Source organism: Bidens hawaiensis, unplaced genomic scaffold (assembly GCF_021521415.1).
Source record: "Bidens hawaiensis isolate Kalapana, Puna unplaced genomic scaffold, B.hawaiensis_p1.1 tig00017053_1, whole genome shotgun sequence".
NCBI lineage: Eukaryota > Viridiplantae > Streptophyta > Magnoliopsida > Asterales > Asteraceae > Bidens > Bidens hawaiensis.
The window spans coordinates 407,877-432,737 of NW_027492583.1; the positions used below are offsets into that span (position 1 = coordinate 407,877).

The window sequence follows — 24,861 nt, forward strand, 5'->3', positions numbered from 1 at the left end:
TCTTTTTCCTTACAACTTTTTCGACCAAACTTGTGCCATAAAAGTTTTAGCATTTTGTACGAAAATTTTTCAATTCTACAATAACACTTTTAGAGACTTTCAAATTTAGACACAAAAATTTTACCGCAACAAATCAAACAGATAACGACCAAGTTCCTGTCATGTACCCACCGCTAGCGATAGCTCTCGAACATGTAAAGTGTTTAACGAGTTCCGTCGTAATGTGCTGGGATAAATGCTTGTCAGACTAATGTGTTATGGTTTGGGTAGTTAAAGCGTTACATCACTGCCAAGTAGGTAGTGGGCTAATTAACTAACCCAAAAACAAGAGTAATGGAGACGATTAGCTAATCATGATGATGGTTTGACCAATACAAACACTACGTGAAAATCGACTTTTAGCCACACATGTGGTCTGGGCGATTTGCCACACTTCGGCTTAAATGTGTGGCTAAAAGGTATTTGACCATGTTTGAAAACCTTCCAGAATGTTTTGGCCACACATGTTATTCTTCATATGACCATTCTATACTTACTCGGATATTTTTAGCCACACTTTGAAAAAAAACTGTGACAAAAGCTAGCCACATTATAAAAACGTGAGGCGAAATGTGACCTACAGTCATAGTTTGTTTGATCTTTTTACATGTGACCAAAAACACATGCATTAGCCACAAACTGTGACATTTAACTAGCCACATGTTTTAATAGTGTGGCCAAATGTGACCGGCTACCGTATTGATAAGAGGTGTGTCTAAAAGGTAAAAGATATAGCCACTTATATTACGTTGTGTGGCCTAATGTCACATTTGTTAGCCACATTTTTAATAATGTGGCGAAATATGACGAAACACCATTGTATTTATTAGTAATGTGGCTAAAACGCTTAAAATATATGGCCACTTATACGAGGTTGTGTGACCAAAGAGTAGTTTAGTTTTAAATGGCTAAAACGCTTTATTTTTCCTAAGTATCATCAACCATCCTGCGATCAAATCTAACGGGAGTTTTCAACATGATTAATTAGAACCCTAGAGATGTCAAAAAATGTTAGGGTTTGAGTTTTGTTGAGATCAGTTGGTTGACAGATTCGTTCTCGTATATTGATTGGTCTGTAACTCGATGTTAAACAAAAATTATGTAACATCCCAAATTTCAAGATTTTTATAAATATGGATTTAAACCAAAGAGGGGTCAAAGAGGAAATAAAACAAAGGGTGGGTGATGTATATTTTTGGATGTTCTGGATGTGTGTGTGGACAGAAGAAGAAAACAAGCAAGAAGAAGAGAACGAGCAAGAAGAAGAACAGATGATTTCACTTCTCAAATCGATTATCAAATCGAGCATTAGAAAATACATAATCATCGTCTAGTAGATCGATTATTGGGTAAGTGTTTCTAACCCTAAAGTTGGGGCTTTGTTATCTACACTTCATGCATGATGATCTAGTACGTGTTTTATGTGATTATTGATGAACTAATAGTGATAATATTGATTATGTGATCTATTACTAGTTATAATTGTTGATTCTATCATAGTAGTATCAAACTGTGTTCAAGAGTATACCATATTTGATTAACACAGTTGATAAATTAGAGATCTTTTATGGATGTGGTTATATGATTATAATCTGTACACATAAGTTGATTGTTGTAATGCATCAAACATAAGAGGTCATTTTTAAAATGTGTGAGCAAATAGGCATTTCAGATCATGCGTAGAGATTTAAAGTAATGATTTCAAATGAATGCACACAAGGTGTTTGTGAAAATGTCTCAACCAACAAGGAATAAAAAGAGTTGTTAAGATGTAAAATTCATATTACTGCTGTCAATAAAATTCGTATAAAATCATAGAAAAATCGGGTGAATGTGTATTATACATGCTTGAAAACCTCTTTTGATGTACTAGGTTTCATCTTTGAACACGATAAGCTAATTCATACTTAAAACGGATCAAAACAGTAGATTAAAATGATGACAGCATGTTGTTTGAAGTTAAATTATGTTGTTGTCATGTTCTTTGAATAATCATATAAAATAGTATAAAAATTCGAGAAAGATGTATTTTATATTCTTGAAAAGCTCCTTGAGTCTACTATGTTTTATATGTGAACATGAAAAGCTGTTACGGATGAAATATTGTTCAAAACAGTTAGTTTCTAAAGCAATACAGCAGATTCAGCATACTGTTTTGACAGAAAATAGGTTGCTGACCTGTTTTGCTAAAAATCACATATAATAAACCGTAGCTCCGATATAGGTGAACTTTATATACTTGGAAACCTCTGTGAGTTTACTACATTTTACTTTTGAGCATATTAAGTTAGTTCTGACTTTTAACTGGTCAAAAGTTGAGGTGAATAGGTGCTGCACAAAAGGTGCAGTACTGAAAATAGTTTTTTTCATAATAATAAATGGTATGCGCACTTGTTTAGAAGAGATTATTACATAACTGCTTTAATGTAAATTAATGCCATAATGTATGAAGTTGCTAAGTAGAGCCTAGTCGTATATGTACTGAGTTAACCGTTAAAACGGGGGAAGTGGATAAATGACTTGAAAATGTTTGACTGATAACTTGATGAACACATTGATGATTCTTGGCTTGTTAATTATTCGGTATGAATGAGAGTGGTATGAACATATAAAGAATACTAATGCCGATTGTCCACATTATGTATTCTAACTTGTTGAAAGTCTAATGACTTTAACAAGCAAGGTATGTTGAAGCTTGGAAGCCAACGAGTCAAATGGACGAAGTGTAATCAAGCTCCTACGAACAAAGGTAAGTTTATCTTACATCTATTTTAAGAAGTTACAAGTCTTATTAGTATGTTTTGATTTATTATGAATATCAAATGGATACGGGCCGCCTTGACCCATTAATTGAAAGTTGATTCTTTTGACTATACTTAGTGCGTACTGGTTGTTTTAACTCGTTACAGTTTGAAGTTTACCCTACCAAATGTCTAAGTGGGAATTACTCGTGTCTAGAATATAAATAGTACTAGCATTGTTTAGTACGGTTTGATTTGGGTTTCGGACCAACTTGTCGATTATAATAATAATATAGTAAATAGATGAAGATTTGACTCGTTGGTGAATATTATTAGTAGCATGATTTAATTAGAGAAATGATTCGTTAAGTTGTTTAGACGGGTTGTAAATAATATGTTGAAAAGTTGTAACCGTTTCTAAAGTTGAATTTTAGTTGAGACGTGAAATAGCATTAAGATTAATTTAAATGGGTTGTAATTATGTTGATGGGTTATAATCATGCTGATTAGAAACAGGTACGCGAAGCTTATAATCAATCGGGCGAGTTAAGATACATAATAAATTGAATATTTGGAGTTGCATAACTGTAGCCGGCATAGACTACGCTGGACCTGGTTTGGCTTTATATTTTAACTAATGTTACTCCCGGTTTAATATCTTATTTATATATAATATTTAAATATTGGCAATAACTAATATATGGTATTGGATTGCTTTAGGCGAAGCCCACAAATGGAAGCGAAAAGCCGAAGATCAAGTGCTCGAATTTGGACACCAATACACATCTAAGTGCAAATTTTTAATATTGATAATGAATTATGAATAAGTTTTAAAATATGTATTATCTTTGATTAAAAGACAAGTTCCTACGGATATTATACGTGATGTTCGGATATTATACGTGATGTGTGGATACATGTTAGGACTTTTGGTACTGTTTGACATTACTTATTATCACCAACGATTTTTTTAATTGAGTCGTTCTGACCCTGACCTGTTTCGACCCTGACCCGTTCCGACCCATAACCCATTTCGACCCAACCCAACCCATTTCGACCCAACCCAACCCATTTTGCCACCCCTATGTTTAATGTATATTGACGGGTTAGGCGAGTTGTACCTCTTAAGACACAATTTTAAAAAATATTCAAAAATAATAAAAAAAATCATAAGTCAAATTATAAATAAAAAACGAAAAAAGTAAAAAAACTAAACATTTCCTCCGTTGTCCTTGTTAAAAAAAATCGACCCGAAACCCGTTTTGACCCATTCCGACCTTGACCCATTTTCGTTATGACCCAAACCTTATGACCCTGAACCATTCCGACCCGAACCATAACAACCCCTTTTTTTAATTGACCCGTTTGGACCTGACCCGTTTCGACCCATAACCCGTTCTGACTGTAACACCCCGTAACCGCAGCGGAAACGTAAACGGGATGCAACAGACACATCTGATATCAACAGCATTGCTTATAAAGAAAACATCACTACAATAATTTAAACGTATTACATTGTTCCGAGTTTCGTTACCGACTAGGCGTTATCACATAAGTTTTACCAATAGTATGTTAACATGTTTAATACAAAATATAGACCCTTAAGCTTCCACAAAATAGCACACATCATCAAGCACGTATCACTCATTCCAATTTGGGTGTACCTAGAAAGCATGTAAAGAAAACGGGTCAACTACGAATAGTTGGTGAGTTTCACTAATTTAAATAAACCATGACAAATCATTTTAATAATCATATATTAACGATGTAATTATGCTGAGCCTACAAGTGAAACCTCTGTTAACCCAGAAACACTTTTAATAACCTCTGGGGACACTGTTAACCCAGAAATACATTTAATAACCCCTGGGGACACTGTTAACCCAGAAATACATTTAATAACCTCTGGGGAAACTGTTAACCCAGAAACACATTTAATAACCTCTGGGGACACTGTTAACCCAGAAATACATTTAATAACCTCTGGGGACACTGTTAACCCAGAACACTGTTTCGGGCCTTACAATATTAGCAACTCAGACAATTACCATCTTAATACATTACCGTACGATTCCCGTACAATAAACATTATATAAATACATTCATTTCCATGCGATCGGCATGTACTTAAACACTTTGATAAAAACATGTTTCCGCCCCGGGAAGATATTTAAAACAGTTCAATAAAAAGGGGTTCGTGAAACTCACCTTTTTGTGAGCAAAGATGTAATACTGTGCACAGCTACCGGTCCGGATCTGTAATACGATCCCTAAGTCGTTACTACACAATTTCTATTAATATAACTTAAATTCGTGTTAACCGGTACGTCTGGGGACACTGTTAACCCAGTACCGTACACGATCCGGGGACAATGTTAACCCCGAAACACTTCTCAGGACTTAGATTGTGATATCCCTTAGAGTTCTTTAGTCAAAATTACCATTAGTTTGTTTTCTCGTTTTGCGTGCCTAGCACGGTTAACCGTCTTTATGTTTTCAAAAATGAGTTTGGTCACATACGACCCGAAAATAGTTGTTACTGATATTTTAATTAAAGTGGTGAAATTAGAGCTCGGTTTAGACACCCCGTTTGACCGTGGGGCCCGTTTCCGTCTTTAGTATACCGGAAACTGCTAAATCGGGTAAAATTACCCAAATCATCCGAATTACTTTCGGATGATTTATTTTTACTTGATTAACTTAGTTTCATGAAAATAGTCCATTTTTAGGGTTTTTATACACCAGTCAGCTCGCTTAGGCGAACTTTGCCTGTTTACGCGTTTTAAGCTTTAAAAGTTTGTTTTATGTTCTGTTTAGCACAAATAATTATCCGTTTAGTCTCGGATCTTGAAATTTTGCACAAATCAGTTTTTGACAGTAAGGAATTTTATAAAAATATTACCAGAATTAATTTTTATATTTAACATTTATTTATCTATTTTAAAACGTCATTTAAACACCAAATATGACGAAAATACCAAACGACCTTAGAAAAATCCCAAATTTTTCTGGGATGACTCCTGCAATCCACATAGTTCCCAGTAATTTTTACAGAACCAAAAACTCATTTTTCATGCCATTTTCACCAAAACCGAGCTAGAAAACCCTAGAACTCGTTTTACCGAAAAGCCTACTTAGACTTCTCCAATGGACCTGAAATTTTGTGTGTGACTTTTATATGTTATAAAAAGCTTATCTGGATTTTTCCAGAATTTTTTATGATGTTTAGCTATTTTTCACCATTTTTAGCCAAAACCGAGCATTAAATTCACCAAATATTCATCCTTTATCCAAAAATTACCAAAATTTCACAGATCTCATATTTTCATGTGTAGATCATCTCTGTGAAATTTCATAACCCAACTCTAAGTCTACCACAATCTGTCCAAATCACACAAATCATACGAAAAACCGAACTACCTTGTGTTTCTAGCTTTAGATCGCAAAGATATTGCTTTCTAGCCTTTGCTAGCAACTAGATATAACACCTACAAGCACAATAACACCACACCAAGCAAGTTATACCCACAATCAAGCCATTCCTTTCATGGTTTCGGTTAAGACATCAAAACAAAGATTTTAACCGTAAAAATTCGTTTTTGACTCTTTTAACTCCTTTCTTGGACCAAGATCCCTTGTATAACTTGTATACATCACTTGATCATGCAAGAATCGGTTTCATCTCGGGTTTTCACCCATTTTTCACTTGAAACCTCATTTTCTCAAGATTTTGGAATTAAAAACCAAGATTAAACCATAATAATATGTTTATACCTTATGATTCTTGCTCAAAAACTTGGGTTTTTGGATGAATGTTGAAGAGTGTTGAGAGAAATGTGGAGTTGGAGTGTTAAAAAAAGAAAATGATATGTGTGTGTGCACCAAATGGACCGATCGGTCCATGTATGGTGTGGGGTGGGGCCCACATCTCAAACCTTGGCCACACATTTGGATTGTGTAATCCGGATAATGTTGTGGATAATCTGGTTCAGTTCGTTTTTCGGTTAAACACTTAATTCGGCTTAAAACGAGGCTAAAACGGTCGTTTTTCGGCTTAAAAATAAAATTTATATAAAACCGATTTAAAAACTTTAAAAACTTAAACCATGACATTTATTGACTCAACACATCATATTGTCGGTCATTGTGCATCTTTTTCGGCTTGATCGATCTTCTCTTGCTTGGTTTGATGTTAAAGGTTTCGTTTATCGTACCGACGTACCAATAAATCGAAATCCTTTTTCTGTGCTATAATTCACTTATCCCGTAGCCTTAATACTTCGTAAACCTTACTAAACATCATATATTTCGTCTATAATGTAATCCCCGATTCGATCGGGTTTCAATAATCGTTCATCGGTTAATCGTAATTCCAATACGACTAGTTGTACATTCGAGTATAGTTCATACTTGTGAATCTTATATACTCGTATAAACACATTATAATTTATATATTCAGTATTAAATAACACATAAATGGTATATTCCGGCTAGGGTATACCTGAATTTGCCGGAATCGTTACATTCTCCCCCCGTTATAAAAAATTTCGTCCTCGAAATTTTACGCGTCAACTACTTCCTTTTGAGGAAATAGGTGGGGGTATTTCTTCCGAAATTCGTCCTTTCGTTCCCATGTATATTCTGGGCCTCGTTGCGAGTTCCATCTAACTTTGACCAACGAGATCTTATTGTGTCTAAGTTGCTTGATTTTCCCGTCCACTATTTCTATGGGTTCCTCTACGAAATTAAGCTTATCGTTTAATTGGACACCCTCTAGTGGTAACACCGATGTCTCATCCGACAGACACCTTTTCAAGTTTGACACGTGAAACACGTTGTGAACTGCACTTAATTCATCAGGCAGTTCTAATCGGTATGCTACAGGACCGATTTTTGCAGTAATGTCGAATGGTCCAATGTATCTAGGGGCTAACTTCCCCGCCTTTCCAAATCTGACTACTCCTTTCCAAGGTGATACTTTCAAATACACTTTATCACCTTTCTCAAATGATAACGGTTTTCTACGGGTATCGGCATAACTCTTCTGCCGATCCCGTGCGGCCTTCAGATTGTTCTTAATTTCAAGGATTTTGCTGGTCGTTTCCTGGACCAGATCTGATCTAATAACCTGTGTGTCGCCCACTTCAGTCCAGCAGAGTGGTGATCGGCACTTCCGTCCATACAATGCTTCGTAAGGTGCTGCCTTTATACTGCTATGGTAACTGTTATTATAGGAAAATTCAACGAGTGGGAGATGTTGATCCCAATTTCCCTTAAAATCCAGTACGCATGCACGAAGCAAATCCTCCAGTGTTTGGATGGTCCTCTCAGACTGACCGTCGGTCTGAGGGTGGTAAGCTGTGCTTAGATCAATACACGTTCCCAGCGCTTCTTGTACAGCTTGCCAAAGATTGGAGGTGAAATGGCTATCTCGATCGGAGATGATTGAGATGGGTATCCCATGACGAGACACAATTTCATTTATATAAATCTGCGCAAGTCTTTCGGTGTTATAATTATTTCTAATCGGAATAAAATGTGCCGACTTGGTTAGTCGATCCACGATTACCCAAATTGCATCGTGTCCACGGGACGTCTTAGGGAGATGTGTCACAAAATCCATCGTGATTTGCTCCCATTTCCATTCGGGAATTTCTGGTTGTTGTAACATCCCCGAGGGTTTCTGGTGCTCCGCCTTAACCCTCGCACACGTCGTACACTTGCCAACGTATGTGGCTATATCCTTTTTCATACCCGGCCACCAGTAGAACTCCTTCACATCCTTGTACATCTTATCCGATCCCGGATGTATGGAATATTTCGATTTATGCGCTTCGTCCATGATTAGTTCTCGAAGGTCATGGAGGGTCGGGATCCAAATCCGATTTTTGAAATAGAGAATTTCGTCCACGCGCGGTTCGAAATTCTTCTCGTTACCGTAAAGTCCCTCTTTTTCCAATTGTTCCTCTTTCAACGCTTCGCGTTGAGCGACTCGAACCAGGTCCGAAAGGTTCGACTGGACTATCATTTCCAGTGCTCGCACTCGCAATGGCTTAACCCGATCCTTCCTACTCAGGGCATCGGCTACGACGTTAGCCTTGCCGGGGTGATAACGGATGTCACAGTCATAGTCGCTTAACAACTCGACCCATCTTCGTTGCCTCATATTCAGTTCTTTCTGATCGAATATGTGTTGCAAACTTTTATGATCGGTGAAGATGGTGCACTTTGTACCGTAGAGATAATGTCTCCAGAATTTAAGTGCGAAGATAACTGCTCCCAGTTCTAAGTCATGAGTAGTGTAATTTTTCTCGTGTATTTTTAACTGTCGAGAAGCATAGGCTATAACCTTATTATTTTGCATCAACACGCATCCTAACCCTCTCCGGGATGCGTCATAATACACGACAAAACCATCGTCTCCGTCGGGGAGACTTAAGATCGGCGCTTGGCACAATCTTTGTTTTAGCGTTTGAAACGCCGTTTCCTGCTCTTCACCCCATTCATACTTTCGATCTTTTTGGGTCAGAAGGGTTAAAGGTTGGGCGATGCTGGAAAAGTTCTCTATAAATCGACGATAATATACAGCTAAGCCTAAGAATTGGCGGATTTCCTTTGGCGATTTAGGCGCTTGCCAATTCTTAACTGCTTCAACCTTACTTGGATCAACGTGTATTCCTTGATGGTTTATAACGTGACCAAGGAATTGCACTTCTTGTAACCAGAAGTTACACTTGGAGAATTTTGCATACAACTTCTCCTAATTTAGAAGCTCTAAAATTAATCTTAAGTGTTGCTCGTGCTCTTCTTTACTCTTCGAGTATATCAAAATATCGTCAATAAACACGATGACGAATTTATCGAGGTAGGGTTTACAGACTCGATTCATGAGATCCATGAACACTGCTGGCGCATTTGTTAGCCCGAAAGGCATAACTAAGAACTCGTAATGGCCGTAGCGAGTCCGGAATGCGGTTTTTGGGATATCCTCCTCCTGAATTCTAACCTGATGGTATCCCGATCTAAGATCAATTTTTGAGAAATAGCTCGCACCTTGCAGTTGGTCGAACAGGTCATCAATTCGGGGGAGAGGATACCTATTTTTGATTGTCAACTTGTTCAGCTCCCTGTAATCAATGCACATTCTAAGGCTTCCGTCCTTCTTTTTCACGAATAGTACCGGTGCACCCCACGAGGAATAACTAGGACGTATAAATCCTTTATCCAACAATTCTTGCAACTGGTTGGATAATTCTTGCATCTCTGATGGTGCAAGTCGGTAGGGTGCCTTAACAACAGGGCCAGCTTGAGGTAATAGATCGATTCTGAATTCGACCTGTCGGGTTGGCGGTAATCCAGGAAGTTCCTCTGGGAAAACTTGTGGAAATTCGCGTACCACTGGGATATCGTCCACCCGTTTTTCCTCAGGATCCGTGGCCGTCAGGCTCGCTAGGTATGCCACGCATCCCTGGCGTATATATTTTAACACCTTGAGGTGGGATATAAACGGATCATATTGCCCGACTTCTCACCCTGCACTAATACCTCTTCGTCATCCGACACCCGGATCTTGACGATTTTCTTTTCACAGTTTATTTCTACCTTGTTACGTGCTAACCAATCCATTCCCACTATCACGTCGAAACTACCCAATTCTACCGGTAACAAGTCAATCAGAAAGGATTGTTCGTTCAGAATAAAAGGGCAATTCCGAATTATCTGATTAACTATCATGGTTTTACCGTTAGCGACTTCTACGGTGTAAGGTTCTATGGTTTCACTAATTGGAAGGTTTGCAATCGATAGGAATTTAACAGAAACAAAACTTCTATCGGCGCCTGTATCAAATAATACAGAAGCGTAATGATCAGAGACGAGGAATGTACCTGTCACTACGCTGGGGTCCTGGCGTGCTTCGTTCGCCCCCATCACAAATGCTCGGCCTCGCGCTGGGTTGGACGACGATGCCGGACCCGCGGTTTGCCGCCCATTTCCTCCCTGGTTCAGTTTCGGACAGTTTCTCTTGAAGTGCTCTGTGCTGCCGCATTCAAAGCAAGCACGGCTGGTGGTCATCACTTGATTTCCTTGTGGGTTTGGTTGTCGGGCTGGTTGGGTCCTAAATGGCTGCGCACGGATAGGTTGCGGTTGTCGGTTCAGGTTGTTCAGGTTTGTCCTACATCTCGGTGCGGAGTGCCCTTCCCTGCCACACCGATGGCACACTACCACCCTGCACTCGCCTCCATGTTGGTAACCGCATTTCCCACACCTGGGAAACGTCCTTGTCTGCGGTTCTTGCCTTCCGCCCGAACTAGTCATGGCGTAGTTCTGGGCAGCGGGCCTAGCACGTTTACCTTGCTGCTTTTCCTGAATCCTATGGTCATGTGTACCCCGCTTTCCCCCAGCTGATTCTCCCGCCACCTTCAGTGACCCGCTCCTTACGAAGTCATACGTAACGATACCAGCTTGCGTCACCGCACCCTCATACGTCTAGTGTCCCCCAGAATTGACTATACTCCTTACAACTGGAGTTAGCCCCCAAATATAACGCTCAACCCTCTTCGACTCTAGGGTGACCAACCATGGTACCAATCGCGACAACTCATTAAACCGGTTCGTATAACCCAAATGGTCTGCCCCCTGCATCTCCAGGTTCCACAATTCATTTTCTAATTTCTGCAATTCGTTTTTCGGGCAGAAATGTTCCAGTACAAGAGCCTTAAGCTCTGTCCAGGTCATGCGGTTTGTCGCCGCCTGACCCCGGGTCTGCACTATCGTGTTCCACCATGTCAAGGCATGGTCCGTGAATGTGCAGGTGGCGTACTTTACAACACAGTCCTCGGGGCAGTTGCTGATGTTCACAACTGATTCTATTTTCTCGATCCACTTAACCAACCCATTTGGTCATTCAGACCCGCTAAACTCTAAAGGTTTGCACAACATAAAGTCTTTGATCGAACATCCCCTGGATGCAGGAATCGGTTCAGTACGGTTCGTCTCTACAGTTGGTATAGGGCCATTACTGTCCGTAACGACCACTCTAGGCGGTGCGTCATTACTCGGAATCGTGTTATCATTCTGTGGAGGATTAACATTTTGTTCCCCGTCATTATTGGTGGTCGTTTGATTGCTCGGAGGGGTTGGATTGGTCGAATTGTTAATACTGGCGGCGATGCGCGATACTATATCCGGTATCGCCGCCTCTAACTGTTGAGCAATCAAACGGCTCACATCTACTTCCGACATTTGAGCTGATCGTTTTGGTGCCATTCTACACATCATCAGAAAATACATATAATTAATACAAGTTCCAATCATAAAACACAACAAACATTCCATTCATTATCAAACATTAGTACATATTACATCCATGTCAGTTCACATACTTTCCTGTCATCATTACATAAGTTAAGTTTTCCTACATAGGGCCTATGTCGGCATCATCTCGACATAACCCGCAATGGGTCAGTGCTTGAATGATACCCAAAAGTATCTATAATGATATACCCCAAAAGAGACCCCCTAAGGGCCAGTGGTTGTATTATAACTATCCAAGATTCACTCTATGTTAGCATCACCACTAACTGCTTACACAGAGTATCAAAAAGCGGTCCCTGTCTACTCCCATCCTAACACAACTAAACACGGTGGTATACCAACCCCACCAAAACAGCCACCAACACCACCATCACAGCCAGCATAACCCGGATCTGCGTCTCCATCCGGCCGATCATCCACTGGGAGTATGAGCACTCCCTCTTCAGCTGCGAAATCGCATACTGGTGGTCCAGTATGCAGTCCCCCAGGTACATCCGCCTCTACACTCCCACTGTCAAGGCGGCGGAGTGCTCATTCACCTGCTCGGTGAGCACTCGCAGCCATGCCGCCGCATCCCTTTCCTGCCTAGGGAGGCCCCACACGGGTGGAGTCACAGGCTCGGGCTGGGAGCGGGAGGACTCGCCCCTGCGGGTAGCAGGTCTGGGTGGGGGCGAGGTAGGTGGGACATGTGGGACACTGATCCGCGCCGTGAGGCGGGGTCCGAATCCGGGCGGGACAGGGATGGCCTGTGGTGCGGGCGGGGTAGGGGATCTGACAATCCTGACTGGGGAGGACTGGCCAGAGCTCCTACGACTAGCCTCGCTAGGCTCAGAGCTGGATGATACGCGTATGCTCCCAGAGTTCCCGGAGCTGACTTCCTCCGGGTCCTCCTCCACCGACAAACTAGGAGTTCTCGACATTCTTTCCTGCACACAAGTTAACAAACATGTAGTTCTTTCCATAGTGTAAATCATAATCAAATTAATATGCACTTACTTATACAACTTGACCACATAACTATATTATCATATATTTGCACATATGTTGCCAATTTTACCTATTAAAGTCCCCCGTGACTTCCCCTGAATTCCCTCGTGCGGACAAGTCTGTTATTATGTTCCGGACCTTAATAACTCACTTGTCCATCCAAGTTCATCCAGACCTTGTCACAATAAATTATTAGTTGATATTCAGATCCTATAACACTTGAGCTACTGGTTATATTTTAGGTATCTTTTAAAGACATCCTAATTCTTTATAACCAATGGCTCTGATACCAAGTTCTGTAACACCTCGTAACCGCAGCGGAAACGTAAACGGGATGCAACAGACACATCTGATATCAACAGCATTGCTTATAAATAAAACATCACTACAATAATTTAAACGTATTACATTGTTCCGAGTTTCGTTACCGGCTAGGCGTTATCACATAAGTTTTACCAATAGTATGTTAACATGTTTAATACAAAATATAGACCCTTAAGCTTCCACAAAATAGCACACATCATCAAGCACGTATCACTCATTCCAATTTGGGTGTACCTAGAAAGCATGTAAAGAAAACGGGTCAACTACGAATAGTTGGTGAGTTTCACTAATTTAAATAAACCATGACAAATCATTTTAATAATCATATATTAACGATGTAATTATGCTGAGCCTACAAGTGAAACCTCTGTTAACCCAGAAACACTTTTAATAACCTCTGGGGACACTGTTAACCCAGAAATACATTTAATAACCCCTGGGGACACTGTTAACCCAGAAATACATTTAATAACCTTTGGGGACACTGTTAACCCAGAAACACATTTAATAACCTCTGGGGACACTGTTAACCCATAAACACATTTAATAACCTCTGGGGACACTGTTAACCCAGAAATACATTTAATAACCTCTGGGGACACTGTTAACCCAGAACACTGTTTCGGGCCTTACAATATTAGCAACTCAGACAATTACCATCTTAATACATTACCGTACGATTCCCGTACAATAAACATTATATAAATACATTCATTTCCATGCGATCGGCATGTACTTAAACACTTTGATAAAAACATGCTTTCCGCCCCGGGAAGATATTTAAAACAGTTCAATAAAAAGGGGCTCGTGAAACTCACCTTTTTGTGAGCAAAGATGTAATACTGTGCACAGCTACCGGTCCGGATCTGTAATACGATCCCTAAGTCGTTACTACACAATTTCTATTAATATAACTTAAATTCGTGTTAACCGGTACGTCTGGGGACACTGTTAACCCAGTACCGTACACGATCCGGGGACAATGTTAACCCCGAAACACTTCTCAGGACTTAGATTGTGATATCCCTTAGAGTTCTTTAGTCAAAATTACCATTAGTTTGTTTTCTTGTTTTGCGTGCCTAGCACGGTTAACCGTCTTTATGTTTTCAAAAATGAGTTTGGTCACATACGATCCGAAAATAGTTGTTACTGATATTTTAATTAAAGTGGTGAAATTAGAGCTCGGTTTAGACACCCCGTTTGGCCGCGGGGCCCGTTTCCGTCTTTAGTATACCGGAAACTGCTAAATCGGGTAAAATTACCCAAATCATCCGAATTACTTTCGGATGATTTATTTTTACTTGATTAACTTAGTTTCATGAAAATAGTCCATTTTTAGGGTTTTTATACACCAGTCAGCTCGCTTAGGCGAACTTTGCCGGTTTACGCGTTTTAAGCTTTAAAAGTTTGTTTTTATGTTCTGTTTAGCACAAATAATTATCCGTTTAGTCTCGGATCTTGAAATTTTGCACAAATCAGTTTTTGACAGTAAGGAATTTTATAAAAATATTTCCAGAATTAATTTTTATATTTAACATTTATTTATCTATTTTAAAACGTCATTTAAACACCAAATATGTCGAAAATACCAAACGACCTTAGAAAAATCCCAAATTTTTCTGGGATGACTCCTGCCATCCACATAGTTCCCAGTAATTTTTACAGAACCAAAAACTCATTTTTCATGCCATTTTCACCAAAACCGAGCTAGAAAACCCTAGAACTTGTTTTACCGAAAAGCCTACTTAGACTTCTCCAATGGACCTGAAATTTTGTGTGTGACTTTTATATGTTATAAAAAGCTTATCTGAATTTTCCCAGAATTTTTCATGATGTTTAGCTATTTTTCACCATTTTTAGCCAAAACCGAGCATTAAATTCACCAAATATTCATCCTTTATCCAAAAATTACCAAAATTTCACAGATCTCATATTTTCATGTGTAGATCATTTCTGTGAAATTTCATGACCCAACTCTAAGTCTACAACAATCTGTCCAAATCACACAAATCATACGAAAAACCGAACTACCTTGTGTTTCTAGCTTTAGATCGCAAAGATCTTGCTTTCTAGCCTTTGCTAGCAACTAGATATAACACCTACAAGCACAATAACACCACACCAAGCAAGTTATACCCACAATCAAGCCATTCCTTTCATGGTTTCGGTTAAGACATCAAAACAAAGATTTTAACCGTAAAAATTCGTTTTTGACTCTTTTAACTCCTTTCTTGGACCAAGATCCCTTGTATAACTTGTATACATCACTTGATCATGCAAGAATCGGTTTCATCTCGGGTTTTCACCCATTTTTCACTTGAAACCTCATTTTCTCAAGATTTTGGAATTAAAAACCAAGATTAAACCATAATAATATGTTTATACCTTACGATTCTTGCTCAAAAACTTGGGTTTTTGGATGAATGTTGAAGAGTGTTGAGAGAAATGTGGAGTTGGAGTGTTAAAAAAAGAAAATGATATGTGTGTGTGCACCAAATGGACCGATCGGTCCATGTATGGTGTGGGGTGGGGCCCACATCTCAAACCTTGGCCACACATTTGGATTGTGTAATCCGGATAATGTTGTGGATAATCTGGTTCAGTTCGTTTTTCGGTTAAACACTTAATTCGGCTTAAAACGAGGCTAAAACGGTCGTTTTTCGGCTTAAAAATAAAATTTATATAAAACCGATTTAAAAACTTTAAAAACTTAAACCATGACATTTATTGACTCAACACATCATATTGTCGGTCATTATGCATCTTTTTCGGCTTGATCGATCTTCTCTTGCTTGGTTTGATGTTAAAGGTTTCGTTTATCGTACCGACGTACCAATAAATCGAAATCCTTTTTCTGTGCTATAATTCACTTATCCCGTAGCCTTAATACTTCGTAAACCTTACTAAACATCATATATTTCGTCTATAATGTAATCCCCGATTCGATCGGGTTTCAATAATCGTTCATCGGTTAATCGTAATTCCAATACGACTAGTTGTACATTCGAGTATAGTTCATACTTGTGAATCTTATATACTCGTATAAACACATTATAATTTATATATTCAGTATTAAATAACACATAAATGGTATATTCCGGCTAGGGTATACCTGAATTTGCCGGAATCGTTACACTGACCCACAAATCGTTTCGACCTAACCCAACCCATTTGCCACCCCTATGTTTAATGTATATTGACGGGTTATGCGAGTTGTACCTATTAAGACACAATTTAAAATTATATGCATAATGGGCCATTAGAGATTTCAAGGCCCAATATGATCTATTAGGACATGTATGAGTTGTTTTTGTCTATTATGGTCTAATATGACTCCCTATAACACGATATAACCCTTAAATATCTAATGTTACATATCACATGCCATAATAGACCACTAAGAGATTTCAAGCCCTAATATGACCCATTAGAGCGACTATGACATGAAAAAGGCTATAATGGGCCACTAACACCAACAAGGCCCAATAAGACCTATGATGAAAGTATCACATGTTATCGGCCATTAACATCTAACTATGACTAATGACATTCCTATACAACCTTCTTATGGCAACTATGATGTGATAAATGCTATAATGGGCCACAAACACCAGTTAAGGTCCAATAAGGCCCATTGATGAAAGTAAGACATTTTGTTGGGCGTTAACCAAACTATGACTCACTAAACTCATATTCAACCCTTTTAGAGAAACTATGATATGATAGAGACTACAATGGGTCACTAACAACAATCAAGGCCCAAGACGGCCCATTAATGCAAAGTATGACGACCAACTATGCCTATGGCTCACTACACTCGTATACAACCCTCTTGTAGCAACGGGGACATAATAGATGCTATAATGGCCACTAGTACCATTCAAGGCCCATTGATGAATGTATGACATGTTTTGGGCGTTAACATCTAAGTATGACTAATGATAGTTCTATACAAACTTCTTAAAGCAACTATGACGTAACCAAGGGACACTAACATCCAACTATGAGTCTATGACTAATGATAGCCAAATAAGGCCTATTGACGAAAGTATGATGTGTTTCGGGCGTTAACACCTAACCATGACTAATGACACTTCTATACAACTCTTTTAGAGCAACTGTGACATGATAGATGCTATAATGAGACACTAACACCGATGAACAACTAGTATGACCCACTAATAAGCGTATGGTTTATTATTGGGCGTTAACACTGATTACTACACTCTTATGCAACTCTTTTAGAGCAACTATAACTATCACTTATATTTATTTTATATGTTTTTATATTTAAAATACAAAAACTCTTTATTTTAATTAAAAATAAAAATATTTAATTCTATTTATTTCCTATTAATTTTACTTTCCTCAAAATTTCAAATTAAATTCACCCCTCTTTTCTTCAAAAAATTTTGAATTACCCTCTCATTCTTAAATCTAATTTCATAATAACCTACCTTTTTTTTATTTCTCTTCATTACTTCTTATTCTTCTTCTTCTTCATCTCTCTACACCCACCATCTTTCATCTTTAATTCTCTAACTCACTCAATTTTTAACCATATCCTTTGATTCCGGGCTCTAATCTTATTATTTTTGCGACAGGAATTCATGTATGGTGTCGGTTTCCATCAATTCTATCTTGATTTTTGCCGGATTCGTGTTGAGTGTGAAGAACCCTAAGAACCAAGTTTGGGGATTTTCAATTTTAAGTGTTATTTCTTGTAATTGAAGCTTAGTACGTCTTCTTTCATCACTAAAAAGGTATGTATTTCACTTGTAATTGAAGCTTAGTACATCTTCTTTCATTGCTGACAGATTCGTTTTTGTTTATTTATTGGTATGTAACTTGATGTTAAACGATGATTATTGAACGATTGTTGATTCTAGGATATAATACTATGAGTCTATTTTCCGGAAAGGTAAAGTTTGTAATTTTTGGACGATTTTTGAATAGTTTTTATAATTTTACAAAAACACTGGTCAAAACTGATTTGGTGAGTTATATTCTGGTCTGTCTTTCCGACACCATAACTCCCTAATGACAAAACCAAACGGGTTGGTTCCAGTTCTGAAAATTAGTATTATGAGCTTTTAAGACAACCCAATTGGTCTTGCACAATTTGGATTAATGAATTGATAGAACCATTAAACAAGTGTTTGTTATGCAATCTGCTAAATTATTGGTACATATCTTTAATGCTTGAATTATTGTGAGTTTTGTATGCATGAGAAAAATATAATAAAAATTGTTTGAGAAACCTAATCCAAATATTTACTGTGGTAAATTTTGTAGAATTTATACTTCATCTTTTCATAGTGAATAAAATAAGTTTATACATGTTATAATCTGTCTCGTGAACTAAGTGATCATAAGTTAAGTTGTATGATGAATGTTTGGTTGATTTGCCATGATACGATGTGTGAATACATGTTAGGACTTTTTAGTACATTTGTCTAATGTGATTGTGCGTAAAGGTCGTTGTGCTATGCATCGATTCAAGTTTTTATTTTTATATTTTTACCCTATATATGTATCATATATTTTTCTCTCTTTATATGGTTGGAACACAGAAAAATGGCTAAAGAAGTCCACGAGCGGGAGAGACAACCGCACGAAAGAGGGTAATGATGGCAGTATATCTCAGCATACGGGCGGTTCAATAGGGTTTGATGAGCATCGTATCCGCTTGGTAAGCTAGTTTTATTTGTAAATTCAATCTTAAAAAATTAGGTCAAAAATTATAATTGTTTGTGCTTTAACGTTTATTACATTACTTCTTATTAGGAAAAAGAACATGGTCGAAAAGTTAAGTGGATTGAAGTATTCTTAGATACCCACCTCAGCAAAGAAAGCAAAAAAAGTATTGGGTGGGCGAGCTCAACATTAATAGCCTTGTTGGATTGGATTTTTGTACGGAAAAGTCATAACACGCATTTGTAAGTTATCTTTATCATTTTTCGTTTTGTTATATAATTAGGTATAACATATCAACCAGGGGCGAGCAAATGAAATAGACCGTTTCATATTTCATATACATTTGGTAACATAAAAACTGCTAACACTATAATTTAATATACATGTGGTATACTCATAAACGGGTTGGTTCGGTTTATAACTAAAAATTTAAATGAAAATTACATACTGATTTTGTGGGTGTTATATATAAACGGGTTGGTTCGGGTTCAGGTCCATGAAACCAAACCGGAACCAAACCGTTAGTAACGGTTTGGTTTGGTTCGGTTTAAAAGTTATACGGTTTGGTTTTGGTTTACATAAATTAAAAACCGTTACCAACGGTTTGGTTTATAGTTTGACGAAAAACCGCGAAAACCGGACCGTGAACACCCCTACTTGGCTTTGAGGTTTTGCCTTACATTAACCCTTTATTAGTTATGATGCTAATATTTTTAACAACTTTAGGTTCAAAAAGTTAGAGCCGAAATGGAAAAAGAACTAGAAAATGAAAGGAAGTCAAGAAACGAGTTGGAAGAACGAGCAACGAATGGAACAAATGGAAAAAGAACGTAAGGAAAATGAAGAAAGGAGGCAAAAACAATCTGATGAGCTTATAAGAAAGTTTGAGGTCGGTAGTAATTAGTAGTAGTTTCAAATATTTTGAATTTATAACTTATTAGTTAAGGTTTGGTAATGTAAACCTGTTTTGAATTTATGTTGTTGGGTTTGTTAAACTTATTAAAAAACATGTTTTGAATTTATGCTAATGTGTTTAGTTACATTTTTAGCCACAATAACAATAACCTACAGTGTCTATATGATATGATTGACCATACAATACATCACTATGTGTGACGAAAAGTTTGACATTAGCCACACTTTAAATTAGGAAAAACATTATTTGTGACAAACGGTAAAACAATAGCCACACCACAAACTACAAAAGAGTGTTTGACTGGCAAGTTCACATGTTTTGCCACATTGGCAATAACCTCCAGTGTCTATAAGATATGATTAGCCACACAGTAACTCACTATGTGTGACGAAAAGTTTGACAATAGCCACACTTTAAATTACGAATAGCATTATGTGTGACAAACGGTAAGACAATGGTCACACCACAAACTACAAAAGAGTTTTTGACTAGCAAGTTCACATTTTTAGCCACATTGACATTAACCTCCAGTGTCTATATGATATGATTAGCCACACAGTACCTCACTATGTGTGACGAAAAGTTTGACAATAGCCACACTTTAAATTAAGAAAAACATTATGTGTGACAAACGGTAAGACAATAGCCACACTATAATCTACAAAGGAGTGTTTGAGTAGCAAGTAAACATATTTAGCCACTTTTAATGTAATATCCAGTGTTTATATAATATAATTAGCCACACTATTATTAAATTTAAGTGGCCATTGCTTTGCTATATCCACACGCTATAAGTCACAATGCACGCTTAACACAACCCTATTGGCCACATTATTATAAAATTCATGTGGCTGAAACATTAATTCATGTGGCTCTATACGTGCAATGGTCACTCATAATAAATAGTCATGTGTCCATTTTCTACCGTTTAGCCACACTTATTGGAGAGGCTTCTTGATGGCCAGCAACTAATACCTGTACCCTTTAGCCACACTTATTACCACATAAGACCACTAAAAATTGTGTGTGGCGATATCATACCCATGGTGTCGCGACCTTTGGCCACATATGACCTGAACCAAATGTGTGTGACTAAAGGCCTACGGCCACACTTTTTTCGTGTGGCTGAATGTCAATATTCACGTAGTGAAACCATTCAAAAATTGCAATGATTGTGATACTGGGCGAGACAGGCGTCATTCTAATGGTGGGAAGGGGGGATGGCGTCCTCCTTCAAAGTAGTATAATATTTGGGGGGTTAAAGTGGATGACGTTGTAGGGAGGGGCGCCCCACCGCCTCTCCACAATACTTGCTCTTAGTGATCAACTTGCAACGAAAATCTTAAAAGTTGCTAGACTCTATTGTCGGTTGCAAAACATTCATAATATTAAAATTTAGAGGCTATTTGCGGAAATTTACAACGGTAAATAGCGGAGTAAGACCTAATGCTCAAGTAGTGCGCGTCTCATGTTTAAATATTGCTACAATAACCTTTTGGCCACGTATCTATATGTTGTATTATATGATTTACGTGATATTATTGGTTAGCATGGTATTAACACATTAGAAAAGTCTTGTTCTAATCATCCAAATATAGTCAAATTATTTGCAGATTTTATGGGATATCACCCACCCACGTCAAACATCAAGCACGAGACCTAATAGCCAACTCAATTACCGACTTGTAAAATTTACTTTTGATGAGTGGTACGGATACTCTAAATGCAAGGTTTGAGTTAGAACTTAGAAGATATGACACGAGGGTACGTTATTATTGGTGTTTAAAGAGGCACCAGTCAACGGTTTATGGCAATAGGAGCTAGCAAGGGCGATGATGAACCAAGAAGAGGAGATAAGAAACAAAAGACATGAGGTGCAGGATGATGATGATCATGAAAAGGACACGGTGATGCCCGGCTTCCGGTTTCATCCAACTGAGGAAGAGCTTGTTGAGTTCTACCTTCGCCGTAAGGTAGAGGGCAAGAAATTCAATGTGGAGCTCATCACTTTTCTTGATCTTTATCGATATGACCCGTGGGAACTTCCTGGTATACATCACTTCATTTATTTATTTTCTCCTTTCTTCTGGATCTTGTAATTCTTTCGGCCTTCTTTTGTTTGATTCAACAATCAACTATTTTAGAATCTATTTCTTACTTTCTTGTTACTTGAACTCTAAATCTATTTCAAGAACACCATTTTTCAGGATCTTGAATCTTGACCTAATTAAACAGTTTACTTTGTTCATGATGTTCGTACAAGAAATTAATTAAGATAAAGAATATATATGATATGGATCTTGTGTCACATGTGATTCAGCTTTGGCAGCAATAGGAGAGAAAGAATGGTTTTTCTATGTGCCAAGAGATAGAAAGTACCGCAACGGGGATCGACCTAACCGTGTGACAACTTCAGGCAACTGGAAGGCCACGGGAGCCGATTGAATGATAAGGACCGACAACTTTCGATCCATCGGGTTAAAGAAAACCCTTGTTTTTTATTCTGGAAAAGCTCCTAAAGGAATTCGAAGTAGTTGGATCATGAATGAATACCGATTACCCCCACACGAGTTCGAAAGATTACAAAAGGTCAGTCTAGTGTGCATTTCTTTTATTATCTAGATCTATCAACTTGAATTGATCATGAACAAGTGCAAGCAACCATATTTATTTTAACAAGCATGAATTGATCTTAAACTCATGTACCAATCTCACCGCTGGCTTTAAATGCATATCTCTCTCTCTCTCTCTCTCTCTCTCTCCTGTCTAGGTCAATATCACCGCTAGCTAGCTTTTAATACTTATGTAAGTACATATGGATCTGGTTATCATGTTTGTTGGATTCCTGTTTGTTTTTACTATGGCTTTGTGTTTGCAGGCAGAGATATCATTGTGTAGGGTTTACAAACGAACTGGAGTTGAAGACCATCCATCTCTACCTCGTACCCTCCAAACAACAAGGGGTACCTTAATATCTTCGAGTCACAATAACAAGCAGATGTCACAGGATCCAAGTTTCAACTGTTTTGGAGGCCAATCTTCTCACCATAATGAAGACAAAACCAGTGGCACGACCACAACAGATATTGTCGGAACTGCTTTGGGTGTCTCAAACCCTATTAACTCGTACAACATTGACGATCTACATAGGATATTAAGCTCCCAACAAGCTCTAGATAATTGCCCACCCTCTCAACTTCTTAATATCAACAATTATCAACTCAATGTTTGTTCTAACTACTCTCCGAATCCCTCCGGTAACGATTTGCTCATGCAACAACCACCCCCACCACATCAAGAACTGTCACCTTGCGTGTATCCGCAAGCGCTTCTTGCACCTAATTACTTAGCCGGAGCGGTTCAAGGAGCATTTCCAGATCGACTTTGGGAATGGAATTCGATGTTGAGTGAAGGAAGCAAAGACTCCATTGACCCATTCAAGTAATTTGCTACTATGCTTATTATAAGTTAAGTTCAAGTTATAACTAATGAAGTTGCATGCATAGTGTAAACTTGACGTGCAACAAGCAATGACTTTGGTATAATCATGTTATGTTTTAGGATGTTAAAGGTAGTTGTCTTAAGTGATAAGGCTGATTCATTATATGTAAAATGACATATATTGACATAATTAGGGTTTTCGATTTTTGAGGTAATAAACTTCTGCCATAACTAAATATATATATATGTAATCTGTGTTAATTGTGATTTGCTTTGTTTGGACTTTTACGGCTGATGGTATATCTTGACAGCTAGCTGGTATGATCTCTAGTGTATTATATATTAGGCTGTGCAATATATATATTTTGTGGACTTAACTCGTGAAAATGGTACTGCTAGGTGATCGAGGTAATTAATTACCATTTGTTCCCATGCATGATGAATTGTTTTACAAATGAGAGTCATATGATTTTCTAAATTCTAATCCCACCTTGACTAGAATATATATAATTCATAAGCTAGCATGTCATGCTATGAATAAGGAGTTAAATTAATATCTGAAAAACACTTGCATCATGTTGCAATGAATTCATCACATGGATCTGTAAATAGTCATTAACATCATGTTTCTGGGTTCACATAAGTAGAGTCAACGTAACGACTAGGGTGCGGACTGTTATGTGCTCCTTCACCTAGTCGTTCTTGTAGGCATTTCCTCTATACGGATCTCTGTTGCATGTATATGGGTCGGTTCAGTTGTTTTAATTATCGGCTAAAATTGAGTCTATAATTACCAAGATTTTGGTTTACTTTTAGGCTATGTGCAGTGGAAAGACTACAAATTGAGACGAATTGTGACACGTGACGTCCAGTCAATAAAGTTTTATTATTTTCTTTTCATAAGTTATTTAAGCATATACAGAAACCATTAAGTTATTAAAATTTATTAAATTAACTAAATAAAAGAAAAATAAATTATAACCAAAATAAAAAACACACCAAAAAATAAAAAAATACATATAAAAGTACTAATCTATTCGTTATCTTCGTCCTCCTCCACGTCTTCATCTTTGTCCTCCTCCTCTTCTTCGTCCCCGTCTCCTGCTCGTTTTCGTGTTGAACCAAATCCACCTTAAGTTGGTTATATATTTCACTTGATGTGAGCTCGTGAATGTTTTGTGTTTCCTGTCCTTCGGTTGGTTCAGGGAATTGTTCTAGAATGATCCCTGGTATATAGTGTTGGCATATTGCTTTGCCTTTGTCTTCTAAAATCATATTATACAATATGATACACGTATACATGGCATCGCTTATTTTTGCCATTGACCATACACGACATGGGTTTTTCACATAATGGCAACGTTTTTTGAGAACCCCCGAAACACCTCTCGATATATCCCA

General features: G+C 37.9%; 1 pseudogene across 1 annotated transcript; it reads left to right on the top strand.

Moving 5' to 3' along the window:
• Nucleotides 1-21,513: 21,513 nt before the first annotated feature.
• Nucleotides 21,514-23,679, top strand: LOC143552942 (putative NAC domain-containing protein 94; annotated as a pseudogene). The gene is made up of 3 exons (XR_013138737.1): nt 21,514-22,068; nt 22,340-22,608; nt 22,898-23,679. The product of XR_013138737.1 is annotated as a putative NAC domain-containing protein 94 (transcript).
• The last annotated feature ends 1,182 nt before the right edge of the window (nt 23,680-24,861 follow it).